Here is a 12,999-nt window from a genome sequence, read left to right as displayed (position 1 = left end):
TTAAATTTATTTAAATAAATAAATATTTTAGGAATGTACTTCTGTGCTCAAATGTTAAGTCAAGAGCAACGTTGAAGCAACAATGCAGAAACACATTGAGAGTTTTTGTATATGAACTTATAAATAGCTGCTTTATAGTATTCAATTTAAACAAATTATATTTGTTGCAGCAATAAAACTTAGATTTACTTAGTTTGAACACAGGATAAGTAAATCACAAATAATCCTAAAAAATGGCACTGCTTGTGAACCCAAATCAACAGCCTTGCTTAATGCCTGAACAAACAAATTTTTTTTAACCTTTGTCTATGGAATAGAGCCTTTTGACATACGCTTTTATGGCATAGTAAATAAAAAATGCATTGAATCACGCCTTCGACATTAAGCAAAAGAAGTGTTCAGACGAACCAAGTGGAAGAGTGCTATCAAATGTAGTACACCCTCAGTTAACGGAATGTAGTCTTAACCCTTACTCTTTTTCTGTTAACATTTATGTATTCAAGAATTGTCGACTCAAAATAAAATCCTTATCGATATTTAGAAATTAGCGTTGAAAGCTCTTCAAATAAGTAAAAATAAATAAATAAATTCCTCAATTCCTCAGCTGTGCCTTTGTAATACACTTCACAGCTTATCAAAATAAAGAGACTGCATGAGTTTTCTGGGCGATGCGGGAAAATGTCGTGCATCAACGATAATCCGGAAAAAACATTTCACTAGTTCAAAGAAACAAGAAATGTGAAAGGAACCGAAATGGGCAGAAATGGGCAGAAAATTATTGTTATCGTTTATCAGGCATCATGCAGACGACAGCATAATGTTTCCATTATTGTTAGCATGAATTAGAAGGAACTACCATATCAGTTATGGTTTGTGCAAGGTTATTTTATTCCATTCCTGGCACAGAAATAAACTAAACTGAGGATATAACGACTTAAACATACACATAATTTATTTAAAGGACATTTAACAATCAGCTGATTTATAGATTATAAAGACAAAAATTATGAATATGAAAAACGAACAATTTTAAAAACAAATAATTTTAATAGTCTTTTAAAAATATATGAGTTTGCATAGTTTTATAGTTTATATTACATAGTGAGAGTAGAAATTTATTAAAAATATATAAATTTATTTAAAATTAGTCGATTTAACTTTGCAGTTTTGATGATAATTTTATTTATTTGATGCAAACCGACCTAATCCATCAACAATTTTTTTTAAAGTAAGGTTCTTGTAGTAATTATCCTTATTCTTATATGGCAGCACTATACGGTCTGCCTCCGCTACTTTTCACTGTAACAGTCGATGCAGTCATGCAAAAAGTAACGTCCGTGAGAACAGGTGTAACATGGAGGCTTGATCAAATTCTACAAGACTTGAACTACGCTTTCCTTAGCTACAATATAGGTCACATGCAAGATAAATTTAATCAGCTCATTATCATATAAACATAAGCAAGACCAAGGCACTAGCAGTTAATTGGCAGCGTGGATAAATTTTGCTACCTATTATGCATAATTGTAAAGATGGTTGCACCTTATACGATATCGACAACAGAATTGCTAAATCCAGAATTGCCTTCTGTAACTTGCGCAATAATTGGAGAGCGAACGACCAGAGCCAGATGAAGGTTACGACATACTTTAAAGAAGAACAACGATGTAATATGTGCAGCCACACTAGAGTAAAACCTCTAAGGAACCAGGAAGAGTGGCCGAACTGTAGGCGAACCATATACACCGAAACCTTCACCGAACTACGGCATTTAGCCAGAAACAGAGACAACTGGAGATTCTATGTAAGTCGTCAATGTTCCTGCAAAGAACTCGAAACTCCTTTCTTGGAGTGGTATTTTCAACTTCAGTATCCGAAAAAAATCGCACGAAATCGCGTCATTTGTGGGTTACATTCGTTCGTTTTTCCACTAAGAATTTTGTTATATATGATATTTTTAAGGTCGGTTTTCAAAAAGGTAAATTGTGAATACCTTATAGATTGAATATATAAATCATTAAATTTAAAATTATTAATGAATTTATAATCATTAAAATCATTTTTAAATTTAGTAGATACCACACTGTAACCTAAAGATGTATACACTTTTATTACATTTTTATATATTTTTAGCAGTTCAAATTTTTATGAAAATTATATTCACGCAATGAGAAAAACATTTGCTTTTCAAACACTGTATCTTAAATAAAGTATCTAATACTTTCTGAATACTTTGTATATTGAATCAATTATTCAATGTCTATCATAAACGTTAATCCTCTTAGTTTACTATTAAATTAAGAGATATTAGTTTTGGATAAAAAAAAACTGAATATTAAAATATCTTTCTTCTTCGCTGTCAATATCTGTTTGAAATAATCGTAGTGAACTACACCTACACTGAACTCCCTTGAGTAACATTATCTGCTGTTCAGTTATATAAAAATTCATGGAGCTTGTAATGTTTATGTAACGAAATAGCCGTAAGAAAACACTACTTTCCGTGTACTTCAATCCGAATTTTGTTACACATTTCAAGTTTGCATTCAAGTTTAATTAGATATTTTTCGTTATTTGCTTATAATAAGAAGTAATGAAGTTTTTTAACATAAAAGTATATTTATAATGACACTTGTGTGCTCATTACGTAATAAAGTCAAGAAGAAATGTATATGTCAATACGTAGCTTAGCATATTCGCCAAATTGTACCCAGATAAAAACGTATCCTTTTCCTTACTTTGCGTCTTACAAATATTACCGTAGCGCCTGCTATGTATGAAAGGATGTGTGCTGCCTTTGTTTCAACCAAAAACTGCGATGACAACTCATTTAATATTGTGTTAGAATTTCTCAGTCGTCGACATATATTGTAATTTAACACTCCGCAAACAAACACACTGAGCCCCATACATTCCATACGAGTACGAGTATATGCGAGTACTCATATAAGGACATGCACATTTGTATTTATGTGCCTGACATACTTTTGTTTGCTACCCGCACTTCTTCAATCTCTTTGACAACTTTCCACCCTGTCGCCCAGCTCTACAGAAAAAACACGAATCCAAAAAAATTGAAAAAACATCCCTTAAAGATACTCTGCAAATTTTTGCCGTTGTATTTGCACACATGGAGTCGCAGAAGTATCTGACGTACTTTAATTGAACGTTAGATGTTTGAATGTTGCGAACTTTTGCTTTGTTTCTAATGGCGAATTGAGTACGTGAGGCAGTAGGCAGGCAAGTAGGCAAGTGGCAAGTACACAAAAATTTTCGGTGAATTGAAAATTATTTAAAATTTTTATTTGTATTGGCCTTGAGGGGGTGTATTTCAAAGTACGAGTACTTCAATAGGAAACAATTTCCATGTGCGTTCGCACGGATAACATATATACATTTCGACATTTAGCTGTATAAATAGAAACTAATTTAAATGTGCTACGAAAAAGAATACAATTGGGTTTTAATTTGCAATTTCGTGAATTTGTATAACAAACCAACAACATAACACATTATTTGCCCTGGTTTAGGTTTACTCTCGTTTGTCTATGAAACCGTAAGAGTTTTATATGAAAAATATTGCATTTTCCAATGAAGTTCGAATGTATGACTTAAATAAAGAGTACAGTCCTAATAGCCGAGTGCTTATTTTAAGCAAAACCAATACTTCATTTTAAATTTGTTGCATTTTATAGAAACTCATAGCAATCATATTTTATATATATTCAACTTACAGCTATCTTACCAGTTGTATATCGATACCCATATCTCAGTTTAGTTTTATGTATATGAAAGAATATATTTAGCAAAAACTTAAATATATCGAATGCTTTTTTAATAGTAGTGAATTATGACATAATTTTATTTCAAATAAATTAATTTTATTTTGACTAACCATACAGTAGTTTTGTAAATCCGTATAGAAGTATTGGATCACAAGTGCCAAATATAGAACACCGAACCTATCAAAAAATAGAATAGGTTCTTTTTTTTTAGAACCTCAGAAGGTAACAATCAAAGCAGCTGTAGTGTTATTAAAGTAGAACAATCAATTTTTATAAATAATTATTTGTTAAGTTAGTTAGTTAGTTGGGGTGAACGAATCCAACCCAATTAGTTAAGATCGCCGTTTTTAATCCACAAATCCTCGTAATAATGAGTAGAAAAAAGATCCAGCTAGAACCAGCCAGAGGCAGTCATAAAGGCAATATGTTGGTCAATGCTAATGCTGAAGATATTGCCGAGTGTGTTAAAGAAGGTAGCCCCAGAAACTTAAGCCTAGTTCTGACAAAGCCTGGACATAAACACAACATGTGTTCTCTTGCAGAGCTGGTAGACACATATTGCAGAAGATACCATAGCGTAAGCCGAGCCTTGTCCCATGCCGTCCTATGATCCAGTGCCCTATAAATATTAATCTAGATGCCTCTGATTTGCTTTTGTTTATCAAGTCAGGGGTTCAATATTTGGAACAGATTGGCCATGTAGCCCTTGACATGACTTCTGAGGCGGTATGGATCCACTCATTGTTTGTCTGTCGCAAAAAATCGTCATAAATCAACGTCCGACCGTAGTTGGCAGGATCAGGGATTAAACGTTATAGCTTCAGTACTATTATTTTTGTAGAAACATCATTTATTGCAGATATACACATTATTATTTTTTTTATGCATAGATCCTCATTTGGTTTCTTATTACAAAGGTGTTACGGTAATATTACTCTATGATCGCTAAAACAATACCCAAAATTATTTAATATTTTTATTCTATTTTTTTTAAATAATTTTTTTCTCAAATTCAATAATATTAAATTTAAAAATTTAATTAAACTTACCTATTATTAGCTTAACAATTATGACTAAACGAAATTGAACAGACTATTTTATGATTTGTTTAAATACTGCACATTTTCAAATTGATTTTAAAAAATATATTTCATTAATTAAATAAATATTAAATTAAATTTTTATTAATTAAATTATAATAAATTTTTTAAAAGTAAACATATTTTTAACTTAAATATATTTATATTTAACTCAGTGATAGTTTGACTGCAGTCTATAGTCACCATCAAGGCACTCATTCAGAGAGACTACAGTTGATATATTGATGAAAATAAATCATATTTTTTAAAATTAATTTAAAAATGGTTTTTATATAAACTTACATAGATTGAAAAACATAGATTGATATATGGAAACATAGATAGACATAGATTAAAATTTGGTCATTGAAACAATAAATTAAAAATGTTTAGTCACAATTGACTTTAAATTTATAGTTAAATATATCACTTATCACACTTTATAATGTTATAAATATTATATCTACATGTATCACATACTGTAACTTATGCTACCGTTTAAAGGATATTTGAAACCTACTTAGATACACATTTGATATTGGTATAATCATTGAAGTGTTTAAAGGCTATAAATTTATCTTAGCCTTTTGAAGTACCTCACAGAATAGTTAAAACTCCATTGTTAATGAACACGCTTTAATCATTTTACCTCAAAAGGCAGGAATATATAAATAAAAAACATAATGTTCTTTTACATGCTTCCCTTTTTTTGATAGAAAAAACCATAATTAATTAGAAACATATCTACTCATTACTGTGCTACTTTATCAGGCGAATTCATCTGAGCAACTCTTCCCTGCCCGTTAACTGGACGAGTGTAGTCCAAAAAATGCTCACACACACATTCTAATCGCATAAGTAGTGATATATTGCTGTAATAAATACAAATTTATCAGAATATTCAAAGAGCGAAGGCTCCTAGACGTTTAATGGTGGAATGGTACCACCAATTAGGAACGGAAATAATTCAAACCAAAACTGAAACTAAACAAATTTGCCATCAAACGAAAGTAGAAAATAATATACACAAAACGGCAATAGTACGAAATATAAAAGGAAGATAGACATGGAACATGGCACATAATGTTACTGGTTAGGAACAGGAGCACTGTTAAAAGATAAAAGTCAAAAACTAATCAGTATTTATACGGAATACGGAGTGTAGAATATCAGGCCAACGGTTTAATGGGCAATGTCAAACAAAGGATGGATGAATGGATGGATGGATAGCGAAACCTGGTGGAAAAATGTGCAAAAGTTAACGTAGCAGATACACCCAACTCCGTACAGCTATAGAAGACCATTGCAAATGCTATTTAAACGATACAAATCTTTTAATAATTTATTTTTAATTTTGTTCTCAACGTTTAATTATTGCTGTTGTTACACGAATATTCCGTAAACGATTTAAACGTTTTAATAAGAGTACTTAGCGAAAGATAGATGGATGTACTAATAAGAAATTGTTCAAATTAGTTGAAAGGATTTGTTAGTTATTATTTTTGTACGTACAATGGAGTATCTTAAAAACAATTTCAGATAAAAGTTGTGTGTTGCATAGGAGAGCAATTTAATCAGAATAAGTTTTTTAATTGGGCTTTCATATATTTGGTACTTATAAGAAAATGTGATTGAAATATAGAAACAGATCAATATTGAGTATGTAAACTACAGTTTTAGTTTAGATAGCTTAAGATAAACAATTTGGTGAAGAAGATTGCGCCCCGATCCTCACTCCGCCCAAATCAACCACTGTGATATTGTGTTATATCACATCCATCATTATATTTTGTTGCTTAAGTAAAAATTAATATTTGTAAGATATCGACTGAAATGACTTCTCATATCAGAAAAGGGTTAGGAAATATATTTTGAGCGATAAATTGAAATGTGATTATTTGTCATTATTTGTGAAAGAGACAAGTCCACAGGAAGCATTAATATATGTGAGCATATACTTCATATGAAGTATCCTAATAAAGGCGATTGAATTATTCTTAATAATACTTGAAGATAGAATCGTATTTTGCAGAATAGAAATATATAGAATATTGAAGATATTATTTAAGCTTTGAAAAAACCCAAAAAAAAAATTCTGTTTTCGTTTAAATAAAATTTGTATTGGATGTAACAAAAAAAGTTCAAATAACTAAAAATAAGTATACTAACGGCTTACTACAATACCAAACCCACATTTTTAATTAGATTTTATGTATCGAGAAAACATTGTTAGCCTCACATCATTTACACGAACAGTATTTTAAATACCTCTGGCGAAGATAGATTTTTTCTATTTTTGCGTTTTATTAACTTTATGCTGTTTTTTATACTCCTATCTTTCTTATCTTCACATCTATAGAATTCCATAATAGGAATCATAGTTCTCGTTTTTTTTCGCACAACTTTTTTGCATATGTAAAGCTTTTCTGCGCTCCTATGCTAGCATAAATCTTCTATTGTTTCTGCCAATATTCAACAAACTCAAACATGCCCATGCGAACATCTATTTAAATGGAAAAATTCCTTTTTCTGCAGAAACTCTTGCCATGGAACGACAGAGCCCAGCCAGCATTTCCTGCCACTTGCCGTGCAGACACTGTGCAACCGATGATTAATTGCAACCAACATGATAAATGATTTGAGGGTAGAACTTTGCCACTACTACTGCCATTACCACCGCTTCCAACGCTAGTAATACGTGCACAACCGCCTGTCACTCAATTCCTATTCCTCTAGGCAAACTTCACTCCTCATTGTTGTACGACACGCAGGCCAGACATCGAACGCACTTCTCCATATCGCCATATCGCCATATCGCAACAGAAATTCTAACGGCTTTGAATTTTTTCTTCCTCATTTTCATTTTTTGTTTTCTTTTTTTTTTGGGATTCGACTACTACCGAAATTTTTGATGTACAGCAGTTTAATACTTGCTGAGTTATTATGGAACATTTTACTGGTACGTGCTATTTCGGGTTTGCTGCGCCTTTCTTTTTCACGTTAAGTGCTGATTAGTGCCCTTACAAGGGAAGGACGTAATATTTTAGTATTTGAACTCGAATTGCAATAAGTTAGTCCTTCAATACTGCACTCTGTTATCTTTCGGCAGAGCTATTATTGCCTTTTACTGTCAACTGCTCATTAATAAAAGGCACACAAAATACTCATACTCGCACACAGACATTCACTGACATTTCGAATTATTAAATTTTATACAAAATAAATAAAAATAAGTAAAAAGATATTTATGCATGCGTATTCATTTGAAAAGTAAACAAAATTAAAAATTTTTGAGGTCCTTCCGGCAACGAAATTTACAAATTTGAAGCATGGGCCGGGATACTCGTATCTAACCCAAAGTATTAAAAACTTTTAACAAATATATAGTATATGTATTTATGTTATACTAGGGTCGCCAGTGGTCGAAATTCGACCAATAGAAAATACAATTTATTTATTTTAATAGTATTTAAATTTTATTGATGAATTTGATTAAAATATGAACAAAATCTAAAGAAAGTTGTAGAAAACAATTTAAAAAATAAATTAAAATTTATAATTTCATCTCGTGCAAAATTATTTGTTGTGTTTCTGGTTTTTGGCTTAATTCTTCCTTGTATTATCAATCCAATCAAATCGTTTAATTTAAATTTGTCGTCATATGTGACCACATATGCACCTGCGAAAAAAGAAAATAATTAGTATAAAATATGAAATATGATGAATTGTTTGAATGAAATACCGATAAAATTTCGAACTGATGCTCCATTTTGAAATCTTTTCAACAAATAAATTATCTTAACATCTGCTCCGTACATTTGTTCTTCAGGTGATATCGGAAAGTTATCAGTATAGGAATCAGCAATTTTGTAGAACAGCACCTTCTTCTAAAGAAATTCGAAATTCTGACGCAATTTATTGCGTCAATTTATTGCATAATTTCGACAATGCGACTTTGCACAACATCTCGCTCCCGTGTTAATTATCAAACAAATTCCTATACTCTGCCATCACGAAATCAAATCGCGGTATGCAGTGAAGGCAAGAAACAAAGAAATGAAATTGGCAAATGAACGAATGAAAAAAATTTAATATTGAAAAACATTCAAACTGAATGAAATCTAAAATGATAATAATGCATAATAATAATTCTATATTTTATATCACGAAGTTCTCAAAACTTCAGTGTAAACAATATTTTTTGTAAAAACCCTTTCATCATTAGCCAAATGACCTTGTCCACCTTCATTACTGACTTAAAATTTAAGTCCGTCAAATGATCTAACTCAACTGGCTGCAACGTAAAGTTGACCATGCGAAAAAACAGGTCTCCTCAACAATATTCCAACTCTATCAAATGTCTGTCCTTGGGATTTGTTAATTGTCATAGCAAATGCGCTGATGACTGTGGAAACTGTGTTCTTTGAAAATTAAATGGCAGTGCAGTCCCTGAATACGTCAAGTGTATGCGTGGAATCAAAACACGTTTTCCGCGAGCAACTCCAGTGAGTACTTCACAATCTATTGTGTTATTATGCATTGCTTTGACTCGCATTCTCGTCCCATTCACTAATGCTTGCTTCGTATTTAAATTTCGAATTAACAAAACTATCGCATTAATCTTGAGCTCCAACTTATGTGGTGGCAAACCACTTACAATCAAAGTATTCAAAAATTCTACTGGATAGTTGCACACCTCACTGTTATCCTCGCAAATAATTCTGTCAAAACTGTAGTAAACCTTTTCTTCACCAGCGATGCGATTCAATACATCGTTATTGATAAGTCCACAATCTTCATTAGTTGGAGCTAACACAACTGACTTCAACATTCTATCTGATAAAATGGTTTCATTAATATCTCCAAAAATATCATGTACTGTGTTAGATTCAACACCTATCAAATTTGCTGGAATTTCTACTAAATCTTCACCATTGTCAATTCTCTTTAGAAATTGAACGAATTCCAACTCTTCGGGGAGTGCTCTCATATTTTGAGTTAACGTTATATGATTGAAAAACGGGAATTCTGCCCAACTCGTAATACAATTTGCAATCATTACTGCTATTATAAATAATGCCGCCGAATTAATAAATCTGGCATAACTACTACTTTTTTTATATTCGGAACTGTATTTTCCATCAGATTTATAGGCAGTTTAAAAACATTATGGAGTGTCTTTCCACCAATCAATAAAGTGGAAGCAATACCACTAAATGCACACGAAATACAGCGAAGATTAAGGGAATTTAATTTACAAATTATAGCCGTTTGTGTGAATGTTTTCCCACAACCTGCATGGGCTGTCAAACAAAACACATTTGATCCTGTATCGTAATACTGAACTTCACGAATAACTTTATCAATAGTATCACGCTGTTCATTATTTGCGCAATCATAAAGCTCATTAAATAAACATTCTTCTACGAAAGGATCAAAAATATCGAGATCAGCAAATTCTGGCATTATTGTAGGTGTAGGCAAACCAAGTGACGTACATGTAACATTATGTGTTAACAAAATATCCTCGATTTCCAATAATACTCTATTAAAAGAAACATCTACACTACAACCATCTCTAACGAAATCTTCGCTTAAATGATCTCTAAATTCCACCCAAAGCGCTAATGCATTTGCTGGAATATTGAAGGCACAATTAATCGCAAACAAATTACACATTTGTTTTCCTGAGTTAAATGTCTTAGCTTCATTGAGAGAAACTCTCCACTCGTTATAATTGGACGCAATTACCCTAGCATGACATGCTTCGATAAATGTCCTATAAACAATTCCATTGAATGTACGCACATCTTCATATGATTTTGGCCCTTTTACATGCAACAAAAGTAATCTTAAATGGAATTGCTCAATTTCTTTGAGAGACACCATATAGACACCGAGTAATAATTTTATCTCCTCCTCGTTGTCTTTTTTGCCAAGATTTTCTACTATCAATCCAAACATAATGCAATGAAATTTCTATATACGTATATTGATTAGCAGATGAATCACTTTGATTCAATTGAAAGAAAGCTAATAGCTTCGTAAGCTTAGGATTTTCTACTGCTTGTCTTTCTTGGTCTTCGCGAAATATAATATTTTGTCTTTGTGTCAAATGAATGTCAAGACGAATTATAATATGAGACTGAAAATGCATAGGAAATTCATATATTCGCCACATAGCCTCAGTTGATCCCACATATCGACCATTCAAAAAATTTCTAACGTCATCTACTTCAACTTGTACTTGTTAGTCATTTTCGTTTGTGCTTTCACTTTGAATTAAAACAGTTGCACTATCAAAACCCTTATATACATATTTATATATGTACTTAATACTTTTGACGGAAGTGCACACCTCGACATTAATGTGACAATTATATTTTGCAAACAAATACGGGTTGTATGGAACGACATAACGATTATCTAAAGACTTTCCTCTAACATCAACGGAAACATTATTATCGCGCCGTCTATACAACGGATAACCATTAACTGATTCTTTCGTTAATTGTACAAAATCCTTTGGAAATTGTTTTGAATATTTTCCATCTTGCATACATACAGAGCTTGGATTCAAAACACCGCATGGTGTTGTTTGACAACAAATTCATGTAATTTTGGCTGCAAATTTTTATCCGGTATCTCTGCACAAACTATTTTATCAATATCAGCCGGCCCGACAATTTTGTCATTTTCACATAAAGTTATCAAAATGTGAGCATGAGGCAAACCTCTTTTTTGAAATTCGATTGTACATATATATAAGAGCCTCAACTTTGCCAAAAATATATTTATTCCAAATGTCAGAAATGAGTTCTTTTAACTTCGATTTAAATACACGCACAACTATTTCAGGCCTGAAATGAGATGATTCATTAGGATCAATATTATATACAATTTCCGCCCAATTCTGATTGCAAGTCATTGTAACAAAAAGCGATGGCTTGCCGAAGTACTGAACAATTGACATTGCATCTAAGTAATTTTGATACATGTTTCTTGGAGACCCAGTGAAGGATGAAGGCAAAATCACTTTACGACCTAAGCTACCATCTCCTACTTGATTCGTTTGCAAATAATCACTAATATTGTTATACACATCTGCCCTCAAATTTACTTGATTCTGTCTTATAAAATGTAGTCGACATACTTCTATTCTCACATACATATCAACAATGTATTGCAAAAATAGTTTTTGCGATTTATGCAAAAAGCTAAATTGATCCCTTATTGCAAAACTGAAGCATGCAAATTGTAACATTGTAACTTTATTTCGAATCTGCCTACCATTAGAATTATGTTGCACGTTATGCGATATATTAACGTGCCAACCAAAATCTCCATTTGGGAATAGTAAAGGATATGCCAATGGTTCCAAAGCAGAATCTAATACTAATACATTCTTAACTACACCATTTGTTTTTAAAAAAGATATCATATTTCTCTCAAATGGTGGTTCACCATCTACAGTCGTAAATATTATATCTTCGTATATCTGTATCACGATTCCCGGTAATTGCCATACAAATCTCTTTTTGTGCATTGCATACTCTATCATAATGTTCTTTCATTGTACAAAATGAATATCTCTCGAATTGAAGTGTTGTTAATGTCGATTCAACCAATTAATTAACCTTAACTATCACACAATTCACAATTAAAATTCATCACAATTAAAATTTAACTATCACACAATACACTTGAAATAAATCTAAAAATTTCAAACTCATTAACCTTAACTATCCACATTTCACAATTAAAATATATCACAATTAAAATTTATCAAAATTAAAATTTATCACAATTAAAATTTAACTATCACACAATGCAAATAAAACGATTGATATCAAAGGATATTTTCACTTCAATGCGTTTTTTTTATTCACAAACAATATTTGAAATTTAATGAGCTTTAAAAATCTGATTGTAACAGAATCCACAAAGTCCAAACACATAAAGTCCAAACACACAAAGTCCACTTTTTTCCAAAAATGGAAAAAAATCGTACACACAAATCCACCGTAAACAATTAACAATTCGTCACAAAAAAAAACTTTGAAAAACACATGTATTTTGTTGTTGTAGTCGCTAAATTTACGCCAACGCATTTTTACCTGTGTTTCCGTTAACGT

This window comes from Teleopsis dalmanni, chromosome 2 (genome assembly GCF_002237135.1).
Source record: "Teleopsis dalmanni isolate 2A chromosome 2, ASM223713v2, whole genome shotgun sequence".
Taxonomy (NCBI): Eukaryota; Metazoa; Arthropoda; class Insecta; order Diptera; family Diopsidae; genus Teleopsis; species Teleopsis dalmanni.
This window is presented reverse-complemented; position numbering follows the sequence as displayed.